The 14,387-nt window shown below is 45.4% G+C and overlaps 1 pseudogene; it reads right to left on the minus strand.

Moving 5' to 3' along the window:
- Window positions 1-13,665: 13,665 nt before the first annotated feature.
- Window positions 13,666-13,785, minus strand: LOC136646293 (5S ribosomal RNA; annotated as a pseudogene).
- Between the last annotated feature and the right edge of the window lie 602 nt (window positions 13,786-14,387).

Below are 14,387 nucleotides of genomic sequence, written 5' to 3' on the forward strand. Positions count from 1 at the left end.
GTAGCTAGAGGGGGTGCAAAGCACTAAGTTTTGCAGGGCACCTCACTGCAGAGTGCAAGCAGCCCCTCCCTCTCCCCTTTGGAGCCATTCCAGATGGGGTGAGCAAAACAATGCCTCCATTTGCTCCCACTGCCTGGAATGGCTCCGAAGGGGAGGGGGAAGGGGAGGGGCCACTTCCATGCTGCAACGAGGTGCCCTGCAAAACTTAGTGCTTTGCACCCCCTCTAGCTATGCCACTGCTCCAGATATCCAGTTTTCAAGTAAGTTTCACCAATTTTCACTTAGAAGCACATAATCATGTTTAGGATGTGGCTGTAAAAAATCCCATGTGGCCTCATATAGAAGTCCTCTGCTGGTTGTTACATCCAAGGTGAATCCAAGTGAGAACTTTAATTTTTTAACCTTCATTCCAAATTAACTCATCCAGAACTGCTAAGACTGGCACTTGTAAGTCAAATCTGGGCATGCTCTAGACACATATTGTATGTTAAAGGCTTATTTAGGGCTTGCTAACTAATGCTGAGTTAGCCAGAATAGTGGTGAAGGAGACTAATGTGCCAACAAATTCTCCACTAAGAGCTGCCCCCCACACACAGGTCAAGCCACATCCATAATGCGATCCACAGTATGGAACCAAGTGAGAGCTGATGCATATAAGATGTCCACAGATCAAACAGCTCTAGATCAGATATGATCAGACTGGAAGCTTGAAGGATCTACTTCAGTTATCTACTAGAACCTGGTGATTCGTGCCAGATCCCTCTCCCCCTCAGACCTATCTCAGCAAAATGGCTGGCACAGATCCAAGGAGACCCACTGGGATATCAGAGGCTTACCCCAAGGTAAGGGAATGAAACTTCCCTTACATTGAGAAGGCATCCAGGACTGCCCCCCACCCCTACAGGATGCAGCATGAGCTGCATTGGCACAGTTGTTTCTGTAGAAGAAAGAAACACATCTCCAAACACATAGTTGGCACATTACAAGAAGCCGAGATCAATAGTGGCTTCCAACATGTGCCCTCAATATGCCCGTCTCAGAGTGTTTAGGAAAAGACTTGCCTCTCCTCTTCACACATTGACTAGTATTTGTTGTAGCAAATATGTAAAGTATTAAGAGGGACACATGGTCCCCCAGACACTCTAGGACATGTGCAGGACACATGCCTAGAAGCTGCTATTGCCTACAGCAACCTGGATGTGTCCACCATGTGCTTGGAGAAACTAGTCTTTACATTTCATGTAAAGAAAACACCAGAGTACCAGGGTGCCTTGTAATGTATGAATCAGCCTGTATGCATATCATGCTCAGTGCGCTTCCTAATTGTCACCACTACTGCTACCACTATGTGGTGTTCCAATCACCAACTGGTGTTCCCATCTCCTTCACATGTGCTGCCCAGTATTTTTTTCCTGCTAATATTTCTTCTGTATGTTGTCTCATAAATTGCCTACTGGTATATCTTTATTCATACAATAGCCATGTTCTCATAACTTATCCAAATGAATGCAGTGAATACCCTGGAAGCCCATTTATTTATGACTATGGAGGGGGATCTATGTCTGCATGGTGTGTACCTGTATACATGTAGGGCTCACTCTCTACAATTGGGAATCCTGTTTTTTTTCTTTATTTTTTTTTCCATAGTTCTTATATCTATGGAAAGGTCCCTGTACACATACAGTTATATGCACAAGCACACCCTACAGACATTCATGCACACTGGAAATTCTGAGAAGCATTGGGTTGGCTGTTGAGTGGGAAAAAGGATGCTGAACTGGATGGATCATTGGCTTGATCCATCAAGGCTTTTTAGGTTCCACTGCACACATGTAGATCAGGGTGCAGGACCTGCCATCAATTCCCCAATTCCCCACTCACTGCACACTCACTCACCCTAGATATGTCATGAGACAAGACTGAACTGTGTCATTGGGACTGTGTTTGTGTACGTGCGGATTTGGGACCTAATAATATGTAGTAGTGCACTGATTTTCAGGTTAGGTTCCAGGGAACTTGGCATTCCTTGGAAGCCTACCAGAGGTTCCTCAACAAGAAGATCACTATGGCTGGCAAGCTTCCCTGAAGACACAGATTAGCCATCACTAATGATCTTCCCCTACAATGTGCAGTCCCATGGGACTGTGTGCCAGCATAACCCCCCACTACTGTGGGGAAATGCTTGACAGGACTCCAAGTGAGCTGATTCTGTAACCTGGAACACACTCCAGAATCTTCTGCAACAGTACCAAGCTGAAAAATGACACGTTGTTGTGGAACGTATTCCCTGAAGATAAGAAGTCAGCAATGCACTCCATTCCTAACTGTAGTTTGTATACTTGGCCATGTTATGTTGTCTTTCTGATTAAAATGGCTGCTGGAGTTACCACAGCATTCATCACAGTACACATGATGGAAACTGAGTCCGATTTTCAAATACAGGTGCCTCCTAGTCACGTACAAATCAAGGTGTTCTGGTACAAACAGGAACTCCACCACCTTTTCCCTTACAGCTGCTTAATGAACATGGAAAAACTGCCTTTGCTGAGTCAGGCCATGTAACTCAGTATTGTGTGACTAGTAGCACCTTGCTAGCTTTTCAGGTAGGGCTTTCCTGATTTGAACCTTCAACGTATAAAGCATGTGTTTTATCACTGACCTATGACCATCTGCCACAGCATCTGGTCCCAGCTAGGAGTGGGTGGAAATAACCTTGGGGCAGATCTCCAGGAGTAAACACCAGGAGTAAACTCCTCCTTCAAGGGAAACCTCCAAAGGAGAAAGAATGGATGGTGCAAAAGTTGCCACACCTCCTTCACCAGGGAGAACCCAGGCTAGAGGAGGGCACTGGCTGTGGCACAGGGCACAGCTTGATGTAGTAATGCATCCCCCTTGGCATAGTGCTTGGAGCAGATTCCCCCTGACGCTCTGCCCTAGTTATGGCTCTAAACTTTTTGGCCGAAAGGCTGCATCAAATATCTAGTACAGCGTTCAGGGCTGGGGGAAAAAAATTAAATATAAAATTTAAATAAATACATTAGAGATGGAACTTAGATGAATGAGTAAATGAATGGGCTCAAATGTCCAGGATTTCTCCAAGCACCAACAAAGCCTAAGAAATAAAACACACACTTAAATGGACCCCCATTCCTCACCCCACAAGGACAACTCTGGTTGTGTTTGGTCAGTTGGGCCAGATGCTCTCAGGGGATCATGGGCCGGATAGAGGCTTGCTATGAGCTGCATCTGGCTCCTGGGCCGGGGTTTGGAGACCCTGCTATAAGGGGAAGGCTCAGAATTAACCACTTGCATGCCCCCCCCTTTTGCTTTAATGGCATCCCCACACCTTCATTGTATATGACTGGGGCAGGTCCACATTTAAGACACAGATCAGCCCCGATCAGGGCTAGTTTGGCCCTATGAATGTTCTTGCCTTTCAAAAAAACTGCGATATCAGTTATACTTCATTATCTTTGCGGCTGCCGTCTCCAGATCTCTTCGTATAAGCCACGGAATAACTCCCTATGCATCCTTTCCATCATTTTGGTTTTTATATAAACATTTCATAACAAGATATCACAACATATTTCCCCTCAAAGAGCATCCTTTGACGGGATGGCATTGACCTCGCATTCTGTGTCAAAGCCGAAAGTATCATCAAAGAAATCGCACAGCAGCTCTCCATCCACTAAACTCACCTGCAGCTGAAACCCAGCCTCCCCCACGGGTTTCGTCAACTACCTGCACACGTTCTAAAAATAGGAAGTTGGAAAAAAGTGGCATTGGCACACACAGTTAGAGACCATCTTCCAATAATTTGGCATCCCAATCTGTTCTCTCAGCACTTGGCTGGCGCTCAAGTAAAAAGAAGTCAAAAGTCTGATTGGATTCTTAACTATACTGCACAGTACGTCCCAGCTGTCCCTGTTTAGCAGCAACTGCCCTTATTTTCTTTTTGTCTCAATTACTAATATAATAATGCCTCTCACCAAACCTTCTCTATCCTCTATTGTCTTTTAATGGGATGCAACGACAAGCCCCATCCACCTCTCACAAAATCTCTCAACCAAGTCGCTTTCAGAGTCTTGGCATCTGGTTTCGTTCTGGGGAAATTGGATTCTTGTGCCAGTCTCCCTCCTGCCTTCTCTCGTTCCCGTTTCTCAATGCCCCCATCCATTTTCACATTCACTCCAGGAAACCCAGTGGCCATCTGCATCGTCACTTGGAAGCAAGAAGGATGCCAAAGCCACTCAAGAGAGTCTGATGGTGTTCTCTCTCTTCAAAATTCTATTTCTTGAGAAATTTAGGGCTGAGCTGAGATGCCCCTCCCAGGCCAGCTGAAGCTTTAGTGCTGTGTGAAGAAGACCTTCCTCTGCCACCATGACCACTGCCTCCTTGTCCATCCAGCCTCTTAGCAAAGCAACCACGTAGGCAAGGAGAGGTGGGGTATGGCAATCCAGCCCCCTCACTTGCACCTCAAGCACACCACCCTCCATGCCAGTCAACAGGCAGACTGGAATGTGCCGAAGGTGGTTTATTTTAAAACAAGTCCAGCACAGAGGAAAGGTAGCCTCACCGGACCCACAGGTTAGGGGGGATAGGATTAGGGATGGGATTGTTGCACTCCTCCTTTCCTATCTGGCTGCTTTGCTAAGCAATGAGGAGGCAGCAGTGGTGCAAGTCGTCCCCCCCCCCACTTCTTCCAGTTCAAATACCTCTCAAAACGGGATTTGAAGGAAGTGAGGTGACATCATATAGATGTTCTGGGAAGCAGTTCTGGCTGCAAAGGTTGGCAAAGGAGAATGTGTGGAGATGACTGAAGGAGCAGAAGACTTTAGGATGGTTGAGAGAGGTGGTGGTGGAAGTGCAGGTCACAGGTGGGAGTGCAATGGGGTATGAGAGCTGAGAAGGGGCAAGGCTATGAAGGGTGTTGGAGGTAAGAACAAGGAGCTTGTGCTGGATTCAGGAGCAGATCAAGAGTCAGAGAAGGGATTTAAGAGTGGAGTGACGTGGTCATAGCCTGAGAGGTGAGTGATTTTGGCAGCAGAGTGAACGTAAGAAGGTCCCTGCTAGATCAGGGCAAAGGTTCATCTAGACCAGCTTCTTATATCTCACAGAGGCCCACCAGATGCCTCAGGCATCAAGACAAGACACAAGACAAGACAAGAAGACACCTACATCATGGTGCCCTCCTTTGCATCTGGCATTCTGAGGTAGCCTACTTCTAAAACCAGGAGGTTGAACCAACAACCAAGAGGTGCTGGATGGAGAAGAGGAACTGAGAAGAGCCAGTGGAAGGGCAGCTTGGTGAAGGATAAAGCCAAGAGATGACCTGGGTGTAAAACAGAGTTTTTGATGAGGGGATACAGAGTATTCCTGCAATTGTCTGCACAAACTATTATCTTTCTCAAGACCAATTCTTAAAGGGATTCATTTTCATCCAGGAATGCAAAACACTGCAATATTAATACAATAAATAAGAACTATAATCAGAATAATTTCTCTGCATTATAAGTGCAGGAATCAAAAGATGGCCTTCTTCATTAATGTTTCAAGTTTCAACATCACAGGGATATATATGGGTGGCTTTCCGCCTACCACTGCTGTGGAGTTGCTCTTAATTATATCAAAAGTGGAACCTTTCACAGGTAATCAAAATGCAGGACTAATATGTAATTATTTCTCCATCAATATATAATAGACACTATTAATCAAATTTAGAGTTTCTGGTGTGCAATGATTATTTTCTATTAAAAAAATTATTCACTTTTTAAAGAAGGGAGATTCATGTTTATCATTTCGCAAATGGGTTTCCTTTGTTTATTAGGTACATAATTTAACAAAATTATTTTTCCCCCACTAAGGTGAATAATATAAGGTGTCTCAGACAAGCTTGGAATACAGAGACATGCTTTGCTTCCCTACCATAAGAACATAAGAACAGCCCCACTGGATCAGGCCATAGGCCCATCTAGTCCAGCTTCCTGTATCTCACAGCGGCCCACCAAATGCCCCAGGGAGCACACCAGATTACAAGAGACCTCATCCTGGTGCCCTCCCTTGCATCTGGCATAACCCATTTCTAAAATCAGGAGGTTGCGCATACACATCATGGCTTGTACCCCGTAATGGATTTTTCCTCCAGAAACTTGTCCAATCCCCTTTTAAAGGAGTCCAGGACTTTGTGGAGGCAACATTCTTTGTCTCCGTTTCCCTCGGGCTGCTTCAACCAGTTCCATAAACTAGACTATTGCTTTATTGTTTGTTGGCTATACAATGCCTTATGTGTACATGACACTTTACAAAGTATACAATGGCAGGACCCCATCCGGATGATCTTACAATCAGCAGAGCAACCAGCAGAAGAATGGGGAGAGAAATAGAGGAGCAGGTAAACAGAGGAATTATATACGGGCCCTCCTTATCCGCGGATTTGAGCATCTATAGATGCTAAGCCTGCACCACAAAGTGCCTCAGGGGCCTTCCAGGTGCAACCAGAAGCCACTGTTTGTTTGCACCACCAACTTCCAGTTGCATCCAGAGGTGTTTTGAGGCATGGGGGAGCTGCCTACGTTCACCCTGCACCTTCAAACACCTCTGATGTGACCAGAAGTTGCTGATGTGAACCAAAAGTGGCTTCTGGTCATTCCTGGGGGCTTTCTTAGATATCAGGAAGCTGTGCTACCTCTGGAGGGTCTGGCGACCCCTCCCAGATAAGTTATTATGGTGCTTCACTAGGCCCCCTATGGATTTAATTGTCTGTGAATTTCAGTATATGTGGGGGGTGGGCCTGGATCGGATCCCCCACAGATACTGACCGCCCACTGTATATTCATTCCAGCTACATGCACCTAGTTCCAATGAGGTCTGTTGCAAAGTCCACGGAAGAACTAGGTTTTGGGGAGAAATTTGAGGAGAAATTTGAAGACAGGGAGGCAGCATCATGAAGGTGGTTAAGAGGGCAATTCCAAGAGAGTAAGGGAGACAGGACAGAGGCGCTGGCTGGGAAAGGGAACCTTGTATTTATTGAGCAAAATAAATACATTTTATTTATAAATAAATATTTATAAAAATAAATATTATTTGCGAATACACTTTAAAGTCATACATACACACTCTTATTAGTAATAGTTGGAGGGGCAGGAGACCTTTGGATGGCCAAGGGTGGTGGATCCGGAAGAGCAACTATCTCAGGAAGGTGTGCATTTGTAAATAAATATGCTACTTATATTCCACCTGGTTCTAGCCGAAACCTCTTTCCAATAATAATAATAGTAATAATAATAATAACAACAACAACAACAACAACAACTTTATTTTTACCCCGCCTTTCTCCCTGAAGGGACTCAAAAACTGGTTGGCCAGGAAAAAATACAAAAAGTTTAAAATTAAAAGGCAGTGTTACTTAAAAACCAGTAAAAAACCTCACAGGTCAGAACTTTGTTAAGATGACAGTGGAAAGCAACCAATGAGGTGAAATGACGGGTTTTTATGTGGAGACCATTCTACACAACAGAGTGAAAAACACTGCTCTTTGCTGGAGCTGAGAAGCTTATTGTCCCACAGCCTGAGGTGACAGACTGCTTTATTCAGAAGTAGAGATGCTGGGTCATATACCTTTAAGACACAGTGGGCCCAATCCCATCCAACTTTCCAGAGCTGGTGCAGCCATGCCAATAGGGCATATGCTGCATCCTGCAGTGGGGTGTGGGGGGTGGGCAGTCACTGAGACTTTCTCATGATTAGTTTATTTTTCACATGTTTATACAACCTTTCCTTCAAGGAGCTCAGGGTGGTGTACATAGTTCCTTTTCTCCTGTTGTCCCCACAACAACCCTCTGAGGTTGCTCAGGCTGAGAGATAACAACTGGTCCAAGGTCACCCAGGAAGCTTCAAGGCTGAGCAGGGATTTGTACCTGGTCCAACACCAGAACCACTACACCATCCTGGCTCTAAGTTGTTCCTCAGGGTTGCATTGTGGCTGCATTGGCACTAGAAAATTGGATAGGATTGGGTACTTCGGCCCCAATCCCATCTAAACCCCTGCCCTGCTGAGGTGCACGCCAAGGAGGTGTGTGCTGCAACCTTTGGTTGCGGGGCAGTAGCAGAGATCTCCTCAAGGTAAGAGATCTTTAGTTTCCTTGTCCTGGGAAAAGCTTCTGCTTTCCCTATGGATCTCCTCAGTTCTGTGCCAGCTATTTTGCTGGACCAGAATCAAGGCGTACAATGGTGGCAGCATGTGAGGGATAGCATGTGAGTAGCTAGCACTTTGAATTTGGTCTGGAAGCTGATAGACGGTCCATGTCCCTGAACTTCCTCTCATTTTCTGCTTCAAATTTCACACACACATTCACACCACCCAGGGAGTAAACATAGGTGGTGGGGAGACCTGTGGCGCCCTGGTTATGCAGCAGTTGGAGCCTTGGCCACTGCTGGAGAGCAGGTAAGTACCAGGTGGCCCAGGGGTGGGCAGTGTGAGGATGGGCGGTGAGGGGCAGGTGGTACAGTGGTGTGGGGAGGGTGGCGGGAGGGTGTGGGGCAGACGTTCCTGGGCAGGGGGAGGGTGGAAAGGGGTGGGTGGGACAGGCCTGGGGGGGGGAAACAGCAGATGCCCCCTCTGCCGAATCCTATCCCCTTTTCCAAACTTGGAAGCCCGACATGGGACTTCTCAAGTCTGCGCTAGTTATTTAGTTGGGGAAGCTCAGAGAAGCCTCATTGAACAGGCTATGGCTTTACTCGGACTAATGGGACAAATGTCCCCTTACTCTGAGAAGACCTCTAGCCTGCTCAGCTCTAGCACAGGATGCAGCGGTGGCTGTTTGGTGCCACTACTCTTGTGCTGTATAGGATCGGGCCCTGGGTATCCATATACTTCCTCCAAAGCCATCTTCTACTTCCAGTTGCAACCTCAGCTGTATCATCGGTTGAGTCCTCGCAGAGTTTATATTTACAAGGAAGGCATTTATTTGATTGCTAGCTAGTGTAAAAGATTCATATCTCTCCTTATCCACTTAGCATTAAGGAGGCAAACAAATGAGAATAGCGCAACAATAATTAAAAACAGAAAAGAAACAAAAGACCACAATAAGAGCACAGCAGCTAAAAACACAATAAAACTCAAAGAACCACAGCTAATTAAAGTTATTAGACGACAGCTGCATCAGTAACTCATTCCTCTTCACATCCTATTTTCTGAGCAATCAGACTACATCTCCCAGCAATCTGTTCTTTACAGGCTTGCTTCTTATAGAACACCCCTACAGCGGCATTATGCAAAAGCAAGATTGTCTTAAAACAGACGCAGTACCTGCACATGTCACCACACATTGTGTGTAGCTCTGCCCCCAGTATCCTGGTTCAATTTTATTTGGATTGGAAAAGAATTAGGCTCCCCATGCTAGTTTTTAAAAATTTAATGTATGGTAATGACATCAGGGGAAGCTTCCATCAATATTCTCCCTTAAAAGAATTTCTGAGAAGCTACCCACATGCAGTTCGAGTGATTAATATTTACAGCAAGAAACCTAATGCCACAATTGAGCAGAGCTAGGCTTGACGGGAGCAGCATGCATACAAAGAGAGCCCATACGTGTCATCTCCACCGCTCTGGAGCAGAAGAAAATGATGCTCTATAACAGATTTTTAAACACTAAAGTCTCCTTCAATTCTCCAGCGGCAGCATAGACAAGACTTGCAATTAGATTGTGACATGTCCTGGTACGAATTACGATTGTAGCCTCTCTTACAAAACCCGGCGTGAAGATTTTTTATTCTGCAAGGATATGATTCTGACCAAAAGTGCTTGTTAAATTTCAGTGTAGCTAATTGAGAAGGCCTTGTAAAATGCCAGGAGCATAATGATTAAATGCATTTTCTGCTTGGTGCCTTATATATATTCATTGTTTGCGTTGCGTTTTTTCCCCCCCATGAAGTCTATTGTTTGCATTAATAGAATTAATATGGTCTTAAATGTAGTCCTACACCATTAGAAATTTGATATTGGGATATTTTAATAATAGTTTTTATTCATTTGCCTGGAACCCCAAAACCCTGATGCATGAAAATGTTTTTCATATCAACTAATTCTGGCAACAGTTTAACGCAGAGATTTTTCAACCTTTTTCATCTCAGGGCACAGTGACAAGGTGCTAAAATTGTCAAGGCACACCATCAACTTTTGGATAATTGACAAGGCACACCACGCTGCTGGTGGTGGGCTAACATCCCCCTTTGGCCCGAATAATAAATGACCACCCCCCAAATTCCCAGACCACAGCATACCAGTATGCCATGGTACACTGGTTGAAAATGGAATATGGCTGGATAGCTGCCCTAAATGACACAAGAAAGCCTGTACAACACAGGTTGGGCATCCCTTATTCAGAATTCTGAAATACAGAGTATTCTGAAATATGGAACGTTTTTGAGCACCAACGTGACTTTTTTAAAAAAACTTTTTGCCTAAAGAAATAAAATTGCAGACTGCGTTTCATGCACAAACCTTGTTTCATGCATAAAATATTGTATAAAATTACCTTCAGGCTATGTGTGTAAGGTGTATATGAATTTTGTGTTTTGACTTGGGCCTCATCCCCAAGATCTCTCACTAGGTATATGTAGGTATTCTGAAATATAGAAAAATTCGATATCCAAAATGCTTCTGGTCCCAAGCACTTTAGATAAGCGATGCCCAACCTGTATCATATTTCATACTGGTGTGTCCAGAATGGCTTTTGTCCTTGCTTCCATATTCACTATCCTCAGAGCCTTGTCAGTGTGTCAGGGAGACAGAAATAAAGTTGAAAAATTGCTGATTTAAGGATTCTTCACAATTCTGCTGGAGCACACGCACCTGTTGGCAATTCCTGGACTGTCAAGAAAAGTTAAGTTGTGCAGAATTGTCCCTGTACACGCCTGAGTCAAACTTTTCTTGGTTGAGAAATGCTCTCCTTTCTGAGTAGAAATCCGTTCCTATCCCACCGGGTCACACAACCATGGATTTAATCAACAACGTCTTTTTTCCTTCAAAGCTCTCGGAGAGCTGCTTTGTTCTGTCATCTTGTACCTGAAATATGGGGCTGCCTTTACTGTATGGCAGTGAATGGCAAAGCTCATTCCTTCCTGACGGGCCCGCCAAATGTCAAGTTCTTTCTTCTAGCTGTAAGGTCATCCTAATGAAAGAAAACGAGGCAAGTCTTCTTGCTTTTAGCACTCAGGGAGCCTGCTGGGCAAGGAGATCATCTGGTGGTAGAACGCCTCGCTAATGCTCGCAAGTTGCTAGCCTATTTTTCCCTCTGTCGCCTGCTCTTAGAGCTCTTTAAAAAAATTGAAAACAATGTTCCACCTTTTCTTCAGATCTTGCTCAGTATGCAGAGATGTCAAAAATCTGACCTGCTTTCTTCTTCCACTGGAAGTCTACAGCTCATTCTTCTTTTGCTCCAAAGCCTGATGTAAAGCTGCAGTTCATGATGCAAGGAAGCTCAGCGATAAGCAAGTCAGTGAAAAACAAAAGATATTTGCCATAGCTTGGCTGATTTTCAAATTATTATGCTGGTTATCATTCCGTATAAAAGCCAAAACCCAACATGTTGTCCCACTATCCAAGTGATCACACTCTAGAGCATCGATTTTCAACCTTCTCAGTCTCATGGCAAACTGATAAGGTGCTAAAATTGGCAAGGCACACCTTCAGTTTTTAGACAATTGACAATGCACACTGCACTGCCAGAAAGGGGCTCATTCTTACATTTTCCTATCTATTCAGACTTCTTGCCCATATGGGATGCTGGGGACACTACCACAATTGGGGATGCTGGGTACCCTACTGATGCCACATGGGCTAGCAGACCTGGGCTCCAAAGACTTTTCCAGCTGTCTCTATCCTGTCTCTATCCTGTCATCCTGTTTCACCCCTCCCTGCCCCATTCTGCTCACCCATCACCACCTTCCCCCACTCTGTTTCACCCTTCCCCCTCCTTGCAAAGGGGCCCAAAAGAAACTTTGTACCCCCTGATAAATTCCTCTCAGAGGCCCCGCCTGTGGCACACTTGCAGGCCATTCACAACACAGCAATTCACCGTGGCGCACTGGTTGAAAATCACTATTCTAGAGTGATCAAGAAACGGAAGCCAGGATAAGGCCATGCAGTTGAAAAGATAGGCTTTGTGGTTAGGAGCAGAGTTGATTCTAACTGGGATCCCCCAGCCAGGAATGAAGCAGATTTAGGGCCCAATCCTATCCAACTTTCCAGTACCGGTGCAGCCGCAATGCAGCCTTGAGGTAAGGAAACAAACATTTCCTTATCTTGAGGAGGCCGCTGTGACTGACCCCACCACCACAGGATGCAGCACACGCCCCATTGGCACAACTGCACCAATATTGGAAATTTGGATAGGATTGGGGTCTTAGTCCCCAGCCTAACTGGGGATTCCATTTAGGGAACCCAACTAAATCCCCAGCATATTTAGGGTTCTGTTCCAGTGGTACACTTGTACCACTGGTTCTGGGTGTTTCAAACATGCTGTACAGAAGCACCCTAAGAGTAAATGGTGCCAGTGAAGAAGACTGTGCCACCCGATTGACACCACTGCAGGAGCCCCTGCAAAGAAGGCAAGCACTGGACAGCATGGTGAAGGTGGCAGGAGGACATGAGGGAGGTGTTTTTGAGTGAGAGAGAGCAGAACAGAAGGAGGGATTGGCCCAGGAGAGGGGTGGATCTGGCAGAGGCTTCCTCCACTGCATCCTATCCCCCATATCAAGCTTGGAAGCCTAACATGGGGCTTCTCAAGTTTGTGCCAGAGATTTAGCGGGCACAAACACGAGAAGCTCCATTGCGGAGACTGAGGTTTTACTCGGGGTAAGGGGGCAAATGCCCCCTTCTCCCGAGGAAACCTTTGGCAGCTTCCCTGGCCCAGCAGGGTATAGTGGCAGCTATTTCAGTAACACTGTATCGCGCAGTGCCAGGGAGCTTAGGATTGGACTCCCCATCCCCTTCAAGAGCACCACTTTCTCCCAAATAAGTGAACTGTAGTCATGGTCCTATGGAAATTGTGAAGTGCTGTGTTTGAGGATAGAGTTGTGGCAAGGGCAAATCTTGTTCTCTTCTCTTGCCTCAAATTGGGTGGCCTGACAGGGATCGTGCAGGGTGCATGTGTGTACACGAAGGATGAGATAATTCTCCCCGCTCAGTTTTTTTTTATTTTTCCATCAGTTCACTCTGCTCAGCGTTCACACCTCCTGAATGCTTAATGAACTAGAATTTCTAACACTGATTCCAGAATTGAAGCATGTGGAGTTTGTCACAGTTTTCTGTGCCTTCGTTCTCACATCCTTCCCTTCCCCTGAACGTTACTGATAAGTATGCATTGATTAAACATGGAAAAAAACAGCAGTCTTGATGTGATTGTACACATGTGATTGTTGGTAAAACACTCCTCAAAAAGAATCTCGATACTATCATATGTACAATCAGCAAATGTTAATCTATCATCATCATCATCATCATCATCATCATCATCTCCTTTCTGGCATAGGAGATTATTCAAAAATGGCATCCCAACCATGGCGGGTGATAATCCCCCACCCCACTGCCATCATTTCAAGCTGTTTCATTGCTCTACTATGCTATGTGGTTGGCAACCTTCAGTCTCGAAAGACTATGGTATAAGCCTACAGCACCTGGTATTCCCAGGCGGTCTCCCATCCAAGTACTAACCAGGCCTGACCCTGCTTAGCTTCCAAGATTAGATGAGATCAGGCATGTGCAGGGTAACAGTTGCTGCATAAAAACAAAACAAAACAAAAAACCACAGGTGCTCCAATAAGATGTTTAGGGTCATGTCTACACGCAACACTCTCCTACATTCAGCAGCATAGCCAGAAGGGAGGTGGCATGGCTAGTACTGAAGACACTGCAATGCACCATGTATGCAGCCCCTCCCATTCACCATAGATTCCCATTCTGGGCATAGATGGCAACATGCAGGCATCGCTTAAGCCCAGAATGGCTCTGATGATGAGTGAGAGGGGCCGCTTACACGGCGAATTGTGGCACCTGCAGTACTCACCACTCCACCGCCCCTCTGGCTATGCTACTGCCTCTGTCTCCATACTGCAGGATGAAACTAAGGTGTTCATAGATTTATCTGCTGAGATTTATGCATGCATAGTTATTGTTGGGAGATATTCAAGATATTCAAGCCCAAACCTGTGCATGTCTACTCAGAAGTAAGTCCTATTAGAGTCAATGGGGCTTACTCCCAGGAAAGTGTGGATAGGATTGGACTGTAATACACTGGGAGGTATGCAACAACCGATCATTAAATGAACCAGAACCAAACTCAGTGTATAATATTTTGCCATTTTTATCAGCAGTGGAGGACAAACTA

Source organism: Tiliqua scincoides, chromosome 3 (assembly GCF_035046505.1).
Source record: "Tiliqua scincoides isolate rTilSci1 chromosome 3, rTilSci1.hap2, whole genome shotgun sequence".
Taxonomy (NCBI): Eukaryota; Metazoa; Chordata; class Lepidosauria; order Squamata; family Scincidae; genus Tiliqua; species Tiliqua scincoides.